A 13,297-nucleotide genomic window follows, 5' to 3' on the forward strand; every position below is an offset into this window, starting at 1 on the left:
CCCTCCCAATCCCCCAGAAGAAAATGGAAGAGTGTAATAAACAAAATTGAGTGAAGCCAAGGATGATGACGGGTATTTAAAATTCTGCAATTTCTCCTCTAAAGGACATCAGAAAACTTCCAAAATTTGTTTGTGACTGTCAATGTACAGAATGCTCAGTGCGGACAACATGTCTTGAGACATCGTGGCCCTTAATTAATTTTTAATTCTTTTGAGTCTTGAAAAACTTGAAAAAAAGGTACACAAAAGAAAAAGAAAAAAAGAAATGTATGAAATAGCAATTCCTGCTCTGTGATTGCAGTCATGGGATTGTTGTCTGTCACATGACAGTATATGTTTTCACTCCACAGAGTGGGATGTGACAGAGACAGGATGTTTGTGTTACCTTGTTCCGTGAAGTGGGACTATTGTCCTTTGTTCTTTTTCTCTTTGCTGTCTGATGCTAGAGAGAGAGGGAGCCATGTTGCAGTGCTCCGTGTGTGTTTATATGTAAATAAAGCAGATTAGCCAAAATGCTGAGTTGCTGAGGTCTGTCACGCAAGATGCGTAAACTCTGCAGATCCCTAAGTGTGCCGGTGTCTGTTGGCATTGGTCGCTGTGATGTTCGGGCTGAAGAAAGGTTTTGAAGCTCCTGAACGATCGACCAGGAGGGAGGGAACATGCCAGTCGGGCATGTGTCTCTACCAGGATCCTACTCGAGCGTAGGCTGAGCTCCTGACACAATTGCCTCTGTTGCTCCAACCACAACTGACATGTGACCCTTGGAAATTTGCCGAGGAGGTTTCACACTCCTCAGGATGCTGAATTAGCTGCCCTGATAACACTTTCTCTTCTGCCTTATCACTCTCTGAAAGAGCCCTGGGTCATCCAGTCTGTTAAGCAGATCCTGACCACCTGCCAAAGAACAACTGCCACAAGCTGCAGCTTGGAGGCGGGTGGGTCATGTTTCTCCCGATGAATGTCATGGCTTCAGTAATATACAAATAGATCACTGAAGCAAATGTTCCGCCACAAGGGGAAATGCCTGACTATGTGCAAAAGTGATGTACCTCTTGCATGCAAATCACTTTGTGATGCAATGAAAGCATTTTAAAGCCCTTCCTTTGAAAGTCTGGGGCCTCGCATACTTCCTCCCAGCTAGAGATAAGGGAATAACATGCACTCTCATTCTGAATGTCCCCTGAAGCTGCAAAGGGGACGTTTCTGAGCAAAGCTTATATGGTATAATCATGGACAAGAAATGAGGAAATCTGCAAATAGTTGACACAGCTCTAGCTTCTGTTAGGAAAACATATTTTACTCGATAAGAGTATTTGGACAGAAGACTCTTCTAAAAACATGAGCAAAATCCTCCCCTTGACTGGTGGGGATTAGAAGGATGCCCATCTGCTTTTCTGACATTTTCAGTTTATTTTTCACAGGGCTACAGTTTGATCATTTTCTTGCAGAACAAACATATGGGAGAGGTTTCCAATGCAGCTGTGATTTAGTTAGCCTGACAGTATTCCTTTTAACCTTTCCCCTCCACCACTGCAATGTAAACATGCATCTGAGAAGCAGTAGCAGTAATCAGAAACATTACTTCAAAACAAGTCCTGGTGGGTTTTTTTTTTAAAAATATCATAGTAAAGGAGCAGTTGAAAGATTTTACTGCTTTTTGGTTGTATAACAACATTAAATAGAAGCATTTAACAAAACCCGGGTCTAACTTGGATCTAACACGTTTCCTGTTTAATGTGTATTATTATCATTAAACCATCCCGATAGCTTTCAAATGTCAACTGCATTCTTTTCTATTTACTCAAGATGGTTTAAGGAATGCACCTACCCAGGTCTGCTAGCTCCTGATTTCTGCTTTTGTACTCTAATGGAGTGCTTTTGTTTTTCCCCTTAAAAAATGTTTAGGGGTACTCTCATTTTGACTCAAGAGAATCACCATGGGATAGTTCAAATCAGGGAAAAATAAATACAGTGGTACCTCGGGTTAAGAACTTAATTCGTTCTGGAGGTCCGTTCTTAACCTGAGGTACCACTTTAGCTAATGGGGCCTCCTCCTGCTGCTGTCACATGATTTCTGTTCTCATCCTGAAGCAAAGTTCTTAACCTGAGGTACTATTTCTGGGTTAGCGGAGTCTGTAACCTGAAGCGTCTGTAACCTGGAGCATCTGTAACCTGAGGTACCAATGTACAGTAAATGGACGAAAGTACAAAGATTCACAAAATGTTTAGGGGTATGTGTACCCCGGCGTACCCCCAGAAAAATGCACTGCTCTAATGTGTTATTGGGGTTTGTTTATTAGTGTTTTATAGTTTGACTATATTGTTTTTAATAGTTCTGTTACCTGCCCTGAGTTTCTGCAGGGAGGGCAGGATTTCAACAATCCAAAAATAAATCAATACAAATAATAATGGAAGTGCTGGTTCCTACTTGCCTATCCATCAATAAGGGAGCGTTTTTTCCTGTCAACCCAGGATGTCTTTAAAAGGTGTTTACACCTTGGTTAAAGATGAATTATGAATGGTTTCTGGAAGCCAATGGGTGTGAACACCTCAAAAAGCTGTATTTTATAATAAAGCCCTGGAAGCCCATACATTTTGCATAACGTTGTGTGTGAACATGGATTAAAAACCTAGCCCTGGAAGTGCAGTGAGGACACAGTAAACAGGAATCTGAACACAGCCTCAGTGACTGCTGGATAGAATAAAAACTTGCATGTTCCTCTTTCAACAAGCCTTTGAATACCTTAATTCCAACTGGTATATGTCTTGGATTTTAATTGGTTTCATGTACATGCTGTTGTCTTCATCTGTTTTTATATCTATAATATTTTTAAAATTGCTGTTATTTATATGCAATTGTTTAAACTGTTGTAATTGCATTATATTCATGATTGCTTCAGGATGCCTCAGGGGAAGCAATTCCTAAGTCAAATAAATAATAACTCATGGCTGAACAACCACAGATCAAACATCAGAAAGAAAACTTGCATATCACCTTGAACGCCCTCAAATGACGCACTTTTCAATACATCTAGTTCACATTTTAACCCATAAGTTATCAAGTGCTAAGTAATCAAGTGATATAAAGGCAAATATGAACCACATTAAATCCATTTGGTGGATTTGGGAATAGAACATGCAGAAAGGAAAGACCTGGTAAAATCCAAGAAGAATGAAGGAGCCAGATAAATGTGGAATCTCTCCCCCCCCCCCAATTCCCAGTAGAAAAACAGCAAGTGTGCAAACAGCAGACAACAGTGCTATGCACACATGGGGAACAAAGCATTGCACATTTGTTTATAATACGGCCCATTGCAAGTGTAGATATATCTGAATATTTTCCTTTGCCTACTGAAGATAGAAATGCAGTAGGTTTAGCCAGCTAAAGAACTGAGCTTTTAAATAAATGTTGCCCTTGTAGATTTAAATGTTGATTTTCTTATTACTTATGTTTGAAAGTATGCTTGTTTGCTTAATGGCATCTCCTTTTTTCATTTACATTTTGTGATCAATATTATGGCACATTATATTGCTTGGCTTGATGAGATGTGGGAGGCTGGGGGGTCAGAAGGGGGTGTTTTTGGCACTCCTCCTAAAGATCTAAAAACGTTCATTAGAGAGTGTTTGAGCTATTGCTATCTTAATGCAGAAAGATATTCATGTGCTACTTAGCATGGATTTTCTGCTCTTATTGAACCAGTGAATCAATAAAAACCATGGTGGCCAGTGCAGCACAGTGTGTCTATTACCAACAGAGGCTTTCAAGCTGAGAAACAAATATATATATGAAGGGAAATGTAAGCCCAGTGGTTAATGTGGGGGGGAAACCTGGCCACAGAGTTTGGTGAATATATTGCAAGGGTGTGCAGAATGAAAATGTAAGGTTTTTTATTTATTACATCCCACTTTTTCATTTAAGGAGCTCAATGTGGCACACATGGTTCCCCTCATTTAATTCCCACAAGAACCCTATGAGGTAGCATAGGCTGAGAGGCAGTGACTGGCTGAATGAAGATTTGAACCTGAAAACTTTCCTCTCCCTGCGATTCCCCTTGTGCTGCTCAGGTGACTCAGGGTGTGTGGGCTGCAGAAAAGGTTTTCCTGGCTCTCCAGCCCTTATTCCTGCTGCTTTATCAGTGGGAGGACATATTGTGGGCCATGTAAGATTAAACTGTGGACCTGAAGCAGCCTGGATGTGGCCGTGTGTAGGCTACACACTTCTGAACTAGAGATGGGGGGGGGAGACTTCTTTATTGGAGACTGCATACTGTCTGGAAAATGTGCATATTGCCCAGAGAAGGTACAAAATTCTGCTGAGATAAGCACATTATTTATATTGACCAGGAAATGTGCACACTTCCCTCTTCATGGATGGATGAGGCAAAATGTTATGCATATTAACTGCTCAATTTAGACCCACCTTAATATCTCAATCTTTGTAACACCATTAGAGTGTAAGAATGAGGTGCATTTATGCATTGTTAGACATGTTGAATATTATTTAACCAAGTGAAGAGCTAGTAGTAACACAATGTGCTCTATGATGTCGCACAGCTTGTTGCTCACTAGTACCTGCTCCAAATGTCCTTGAAATATGCAGAGAGGCTTTTATTTGCTGAAGTGCTCCATCTGACTTTAATAATGTAAATTTCACTAGGAAGTGACTTCCCTTCCATCCTGCACTGGAAACATTGCCACCCTTGCTGGGTCAAAAGAATAACCAAACCACAGAGATGGAAGGGATATAAACAGTACCTTCATTGGTGTTGTAGCTCCATCCGAATCATGTTGCCAAGCGAGCAGGGGCTAGGAGTCTCCAAGGAACTCTTGCCTAAGAGCAGAATCCCCATATGAAGTCAGACAGCCCAGAGGTTAGGGAATCTAGATGATCACAGAGCCAAAAGATGGAGAGCGGGAAGCAGCAAGGTAGGGCCAGGAACCACAGGCATTGTTTCCAGCATCTGACTGCTGCTAAGAGCTCAGCTTAAGAAGACTGAAGCCAACTGGTTCTCATCAGTGCCTTCTCTTCTGTGTTCTTGAAGGCTGAGCAGCTGCAGGTGGAGTCACTCCCCCTTCTCCCCCTTCAGGCTGCTGTTCAGCAGGTGATGCTGAATTGTGGCCCATGACAGTCAGAAGCAGGATGCCTCTCAATGCTGGGAATCACAAGTGGGAAGAGTATTGTTGGGTGCAAGCCCTGCTTTCAGGTTTCCCACAGCCATCTGGTTGACCACTGTGAGAGCAGGTGGCTAGACTAGATTGACCATTAGCCAGATCCAACAGGCTCTCCTTATGTTCTTAAGCCTGCACACACTCACTCAGAAGTAAACCTCACAGGGTCCAATGGGGTTCATTCCCAGGAAAGTTTGTTTATGGTTGCTGATGAAATAAATAATCTAACACCTCTACAGCCCACCACTCCACACTCCCCAAACAGCAGAAGCATAATGGTCAGTACTAGTGGTTGGTAAAGACAGACATTTGCTGTGCAACTCAGAGGCCAGAGAGAACGACACTCTCTTTACGGTGAGGCACACTCTTGATTTCAGCAAGTTCTGGCACAATGTGAGAATGCACCTGCTTTCTCCTCTCATGGTCTCTGGCACAGAGCTGGCCCTACTATTAGGTAGAGTGAGGTGGCTTGTTATTTAATGTATTATTGTTGCATTATTACTGCCTCTTACACACTACATCAGTTGGCAGGAGAGTCCAGAGCAGGACTTTGATGCTATTGGACCAGAACAAACAAGAGGAAGTATATAGACAAAGGGTCCCCATTAAAGCTCCAAACTGGTTAGGCCTTTAAAGGTAAAAACCAGTACCTTGGATTGATCCTGGAAATGAATGGCTGACCAGTAAAGATGAAATAGAACAGGAGGAATATGCTCCAGCCAGCCTGCCAAAACACAGTTGAGTGGAGAAATTTTGAGCTAATGGAAATTTCTGGACCATTTCCAATGGCTGCCCCACACAAACTCCATTACAATGATTGCAAAGCGATTTGAGTGGCTTGCAATGTTTCAGCGGCTCTCAACCTGTGGGTCCCCAGATGTTGTTGGATTACAACTCCCATCATCCTTGAGCTCTGGTCTTGCTAGCTAGGGGTGATGGGAGTTGTAGTCCAGCAACATCTGGGGACCCACAGGTTGAGAAAGGCTGGTTTAGATGAATGAATGCTTTTAGACATTGAATGGAATTGGAATGGTTGAGGGAGTTGAGGGGAAGAGGAGCCTGAGAGGAGATATGATGACCATCTTCAAATGTCTAAAGAGCTGTCAGCTGGAAGATGGAGCAAGCTTGTTTTCTTCTGCTCTGGAGAAAAGTCAGAAGCAAGGAGATTCTGACTAAACATCAGGAAGAACTTTCTGATGGTAAGAACTGTTGGACAGTGGAACGGACTCCCTTGGGAGGTGGTGGACTTTCCTTCCTTGGCGGTTTTTAAGTAGAGGTTGGATGGCCACATGTCATATATGATTTAGTTGCGATTCCTGCATTGCAGAGGGTTGGAATAGATAACCCTTGGGATACCTTCCAACTCTATAATTTTATAATTCTGTAATGCCCATATCCCCAGAAAAGTCATTGATTTCATCCTTTTTGCCCCCAGGATATGTGGCAGAACAAAACACAAATTAAACAGAAGGTGAAGCATGTTGAGTGCCTTAGGTTAATGACTTTGGATTTCCTCACCTCAGTTGTGGCATCATCTCAATCAGATTAAAGATGAAGGCATTTTACTTTGCAGATGAGAAGCCCTGATTACTGATAGACAGAGGAATTGTAAATCATTTTTGCTTAAAGGTGCTTAGAAGGCAGGAGGGAAGACATCTGAAGGAAATAAAGTCTATCAACAGCTTTTTGTAAAGTACCATTACATGTTAATTTGAACATCATCTGAGCTATTGACTTGGTTGTTTTGCTTACTGTCTGACGTGTGCTGTCATCTGGAGATTATGGCACACTTTTTATAATTACATTAAAAGAATTCACCATCTGAGCGGGAGCCACATCCATCAGCAGCTTCTCAGTGGTTGGGAGAACAGTTAAATAACTGAACTCAATGGGCAGGCCCAGATCAAGTGGGTCTTTCACAAAGACACTGCTGGGAAAGACCCATGTTCTCTGTGTGCCATTTAAAAGTTCTCCCCTCCCAGCCACACAGGAACTTGCCCATAGATAAAGGACTTCCCACATCACTGGGATAATGTTTAAAGTGAGATTATAAGATATTAATTCATTTAGCTAATTATTTAATGTTTCCTTTGAACATTTATGCCTGAGGAGGAACCTAATCCTTTGGGAGCTTGCAAAATGTTCAAACAACTTGTTGGTGCAAAAAAAAAGGGTGCTATTTTCCTTTCCCTTTCTGTTTTTTAAAAAAGTAAGCCCTTTTCAGGTGTTAAGGGAAGAGGATGAGTATCGTGAAAGGGGCAGTGGGGATGCACATTTAGTCACAGCCCCAATATCTTGTGATTCTCTCTGCACCAATCATGCATAAATTCTGAATGTGGGTGGAACGGCTCCATGTGTGATGGCTCCATGTGCAATATAGATCCCTGGGCAGCCTGGGAATTCTTTTCATGTAATTCAGGGTCCTTGCTTCAAATGCTATGCCCTAACATGGCAATAGCAGGTGCAAAACAAGCTGCATGGTTTTGTTGAGCAGGGATAAGCTCATCACCCTGCTGCCACTTTTGCCCATGCTTTCCCCCCTTTGCACAAGTAACATCTGAAGAGGGTCACTGCTGGGATCCAAAGAGGTTTGTGCAAATAACACAAATGTCCCATTAAACTTTAATTAGTTTAATGCTAATCAAATGTCCAGTGCGCTTCCGATGCCACAATGTCCCATTACAGCAGAGCATTTCGCACAGCGGCTCAAGAAGGGCTGGAGAGTCAGCATCTTTTCAATAAAGGAATCTTGGAGCAAGCGGTTTGGAACTCAAATAAAAGGTTTATTTACACAAAACAAAAAACCCTGGTGAAGAATCACACATTTCAGCAAACACGCCCCAAAAGAAAAGGGAAGGGGGAAGGGAAGGCAAACACATGAGTGAGCTGACTATTTATACAAACTCACATTCCTGGAAGGTTAACGACCTCCAGCTGCTCAGTGACTAGAGCGTCTTGATTAGAGCTTCTTAACCCTTTAATACCAACACCCCCTCTCGCTCGTAACACTGAGCTGTACCAACCTTAATTCAAATTTAAACCTGAACAGAAACATTTATGAGATTGCGGACTCAAAGCTTTTGTAAAACCGTCTGCGAGATTTTCTTGGCTTGGACAATACTTTAGTTCAATTAAACCTTGTTTTACACTTTGGCATACATTTTGATAACGGATATCCAAGTGTTTTGTGTGTGCCTTGAATTGACCTGTTTTAGCTAGTTTAATACAAGGTTGATTGTCTTCCCACACTCTGATAGGTAGGGAACATTCTCCAAACAATTCTTGTACCAGTTGCTTATAAAATTCCAGTTCTCTACATACATCTGATAATGCATTGAACTCAGATTCAGTTGAACTTAAAGCTATAAGTGATTGTTTCCTTGATCTCCAACCAATTAGTGCATTTCCAAATTTTATCGCCATTCCTGACACTGATTTTCTATCTGGTCCAGCATCTGCCCAACTGCTGTCGGCCCAGCATTCAAGTTGTGTGCTGCCCTCCGCTGATAGTTTTAAGCGAAACCTTTTGGTAGTTTGGAGATACCTTAAAACTCTTTTTACTCCTTGCCAAGCATGCATTGATGGTTTTTCAGCTTGTCTACACAGCATGTTGACAGCATATGTTATATCGGGCCGAGTCCACTGTGCAATGTGGAGTAGACTGCCTATCGCTGACTGATAAACCCCGGGATTACAGAACTCTGTCTGTTGCTCAGTTTGAGCATCCTTTGTGTAACTTAACTCCATTGGGGTTTTAACACCAGCACAGTTGTCCATTTTAAACCTTTCCAGCAACTGCTGGATCTTAGCTTCTTGGCTGAGCCAATAGTTCCCATCTTCATCTTGCTGAATTTTAACTCCTAGATAAACAGATACATTGCCTAGTGATTTTATCTGAAACCTTTCTCCAAGATTTGTGGCAAATTGTTGTGCAAGTTTATCGTCCTTTCCACTGTATAATAAATCATCAACAAATATCAAGACTGCTTCTTGTTCACATCCCGAGCCTTTTAGATAAAGACACGCATCTGCTGCGCTCTTTCTGAACCCCATGCTCTCTAGAGCATCGTTTAAGCAGGAATTCCAATTACGGGCGGACTGTTTCAACCCATAAATGGATTTGTGTAGGCGCCAGACCTGGTTTGGCTTGTCTCCTTCAAAACCTGGTGGTGGCGTCATATAGACTTCCTCCTGTAAGTCTGCATTTAAATAAGCCACATTGACATCAAAATGAAACAGCTTATTTCCCTTCTTAGCTGAAGAGGCTAAAAGCATTCTTAATGACTCCGATCTTGAAGTAGGGGCATAGATTTGAGAATAGTGAACTCCTTTGCGCTGCGAAAACCCTTTTGCAACTAGTCGGGCTTTATATTGCAACTCCTCAGTAGTTGTGGGCTTTAAACGATATACCCATCGACAACCTACAGCTTGTTGCCCTTTTGGAAGCTCTGTATTTGTAAACACACCGAGAGACTTCATTGAAGCCATCTCTTTTCCCATTGCTTCCTGCCACTTTACGGCTTCTGAGCTTGGAAGCTGTTGTATTTCCATATAGCTATCTGGCTCACACTGTGCCATATTTACGTATACACTTGTCACCTTAAACCGCTCTGGCGGCTTGCCCTTTGTGGCACGTTTTGACCTGCGCAATTGCTCCTCTTGTGCCCCCTCTGACCGTTGGCTGTCAGAATCTGTCTCAGACTTTATGTCTGGACGTGCCTCTAGGGATAAAGACCTCCGTTTAGATACCTCCCTTGGGCTTGGTGTTGCAGGCGACCTGCTTCGCTTTTGCTGTCTGCTAGGCCTACTGACTGGCGATGTTGGAACACTCTTAGATTCTGGCTTTTCTACCTTAGGAGAAGAACCTTGTGCCTGGTCAGAATCTGCATCTGAACCATGTGCACCATCCCCTTCTGGCTCATCACCCTCTGGACTTTCTTTCTCAGCATAAATGCCTAAATCATCTCTCAAAATGTCAGGGTTAGCATGTAAGTGAGTCCATCCGGATTGCTCACAAAATTCAGCGCTCCTACTGAGGACCACTCTTGTAGTATCCCCATCTGGGTTCACGAACCTCCAAGATTTGGCATGTGGTTCGTACCCACAAAAGATGAGTTTCCTAGCCCTTGGACTTCCCTTTTTCCTTAACGCTTTTGGGATAAGTACATAGGCTTGAGATCCAAACACCCGAAAGTAATTAACTTTGGGCTTCTTCCCATATAAAGCAAAATATGGCGTAGTATCAATTACCGAATTATATACTCGGTTCAGAACATGAGTAGCCGTCTTCCAGGCTTCCGCCCAGTAACTTTGAGGAAGTTTAGCATCAAACAACATAGAGTTTGCCAACTCTTGCAGAACCCTGTTTTTACGTTCGGCCACGCCTCCTTCTTGGGGGGAATAAGGTGTAGACAGACAATGCTTAATTCCCTTTTTCTTAAAGAAATTCTGCAACACAGACCCGGTAAATTCTGACCCTCTGTCTGTCTGAAAAGCAAGTACTCTAGTACCGAATTCAAGTTCTACTGCATGAACCCAATTTTTAACTGTTTCTGCAGTATCTGCTTTCGTTTTGAGAGGAAAAAACCATGTAACCTTTGTTTTGTCATCTGAGAGACACAGTGCATACCTCGAACCTCCCATGCTAGCAACAGGCATTGGGCCACATAGGTCCATATGCACAAGTTGGAATACTTTGTCAGATTTCCTATTTGAACTGGGATAGCTGCATCTATGAACCTTCGCCCTTTTGCATGCAGTACAATCCAAATACTTAGTACACTTTTTCAATTTGCACCCTTCTGATAATTCAGGTTGTCTTTTAACATACTGAAAATTAATATGTCCCAAACGGCGATGCCATAAATGAACACAAGAATTATGGGTAGGCGAGTTCACACAACCAGCATGAACCTGTTCAACTTCATCTGGACTTGTCTCAAAATAATATAACCCATCTCTGCATTCCACCTGCAAAAGAGATACCGTAGTTTTCGCTCCATAACACGCGTTTTTTTCCTCCTAGAAAGTAAGGGGAAATGTCTGTGCGTGTTACCGAGCGAATGCTTCCCTCCTCCGTGGTTTCCAGCGGGAGAAGAGCCGCTGAGTGGGGAGGAGAGAGGGACAGAGTGCCTGCTTCTTTAAAGGAGCAAAGCGAGAGGGGAGAGGAGCCGCTTACACGAGTGTAAGCGGCTCCTGTCCGGTTGGCTCCTTTAAAGCAAGCAGGTTCTGCTTCTCTCCCTCCTCCCCACTCAGCGGCTCTTCTCCCCTCTCGCTCTTTCAGCTCGCTAAGGTGGGGGCGGGGAGGGAGAGAAGCAGAGCCTGCTTGCTTTAAAGGAGCAAAGTGGGAGAGGAGCCGCTTACACGAGTGGAAGTGGCTCCTGTCCGGTAGGCTCCTTTAAAGCAAGCAGGCTCTCTGTCCCTCCAGCAAAGTTTTTCAGCTTGCTAAGGAGGGAGAGAAGCAGAACCTGCTTGCTTTAAAGGAGCCTACCGGACAGGAGCCACTTACACTCTTGTAAGCGGCTCCTGTCCGGCAGGCTCCTTTAAAGCAAGCAGGCTCTCTGTCCCTTCAGCAAAGTTTTTCAGCTTGCTAAGGGGGGGGGGGGGGAGAGAGAAGCAGAGCCTGCTCCACGCGTGCTCCTTGTCCCTTAAGTGCTTTTCCTTCCCTCCCCACTTAAAACGTGGTTACAAAGCACAGATCCACATGGATCCTCAGGATTTTTGCACTGGGTCACCCCAAATTCACCATCAGGTCACATAGCATGTCCATGGCTACAGTTTGTACCAAAAAAATTTACGCACCCACTGTTGCCTGGGGCTGCAGTGGTGCAAAAACATTGTTACAAACATGGATCCACATGGATCCTCAGGATTTTTGCATTGGGCTACCCCAAACTCACCGTCAGATCACATGTCTGTGGCCACAGTATGAACCACAAAAATCATACATCCACTGTTTCGTTTAGAATATTTTTTTCTTGTTTTCCTCCTCTAAAAACTACATGCGTGTTATGGTCGGGTGCGTGTTATAGAGCGAAAAATACGGTACGTTATTCTTTGAAATAGTGCAAACCCCATTTTCAAACACAGTTTTAAACCCATTTCTATCAAGTTCTGACACAGACAAAATACACCCCTTCATTCCCTTTAGCACGTAGGCATCAATTTCTGTTTGCAAACACTTCAAAAACACTGTGCCTACAGTCTCTAAGGAACGTTTAGTTGAATCTGCCATTGTCACAACTTTAAGGGTTTGCAAATGCCTGCAATTCTGCAAACGGACACTAGATGGCGCCACCAGGTGGTGAGATGCACCACTGTCGATCAACCAGCGTAGATTGCTGCCTTGGCCACGCCCTTGCATCAACGCCATCGCTGAAGCCATGTGCTGTGTGCTGTGGGAGTAGCCACGACCTCCTCCTCTTCTTCGACGTCCCCTGGAACTCCTTGTCTGGTAACTAGGGGTAATGGCCTTGGTGCTGTCTTGACCAGGTTCACGTGTACAATTCCTGATTAAATGGGAAGAGGAACCACAGCGAAAACAGTGTCTAGCTGCAAAAGCATTTACTGTGTTCTCAAACTCAGCATCCCCACTCTTAGGCACAGCATAACTCCCCTTTGAAGACAAACCTCTTTCTCTTTGCCTTTTATCCTGTTCATCAGCAAGTCGAGAAGAAATGTATTCAAGGGTTAATTCATTTGAAGGCATAGCTTCCAAAGTTAAAGCTAGAGTCTCATAGCTTTTATCAAGAGAAGACAACAATATGTATGACTGCTGCTCCATAGAAAAAGGAATGCCCAGCTGTCTTAGTTGATTAAAGGCAGACACCATTTTGGCAATATGTTCTTTCACACACGCTCCCGGTTGGAGACGTAAATCAAACAAACATCTTGTAGTATGGATCTTGGCCCCCGCAGTGTTTCTGGAATTTAACCGCTGCAGAACCGTCCAGACCTCATGCGTGTTCTTTAACTCAGAAACATAAGGCATTTGCTCTGGTCCCACTGCCAAAACTAGTAGACCTTGGGCTTTCCTGTCGCGTTTCTGAGAAGCTGCCGCTGCTGCTTTGTCTTCTGTAGACGCGTCTGCAGCTGCCTGTAAAGGCGGTGCTTCAGTACAACTCCACAA

The sequence above is a fragment of the Podarcis liolepis genome, assembly GCF_965112155.1.
Source record: "Podarcis liolepis genome assembly, chromosome: 3".
In the NCBI taxonomy this organism is placed as follows: domain Eukaryota; kingdom Metazoa; phylum Chordata; class Lepidosauria; order Squamata; family Lacertidae; genus Podarcis; species Podarcis liolepis.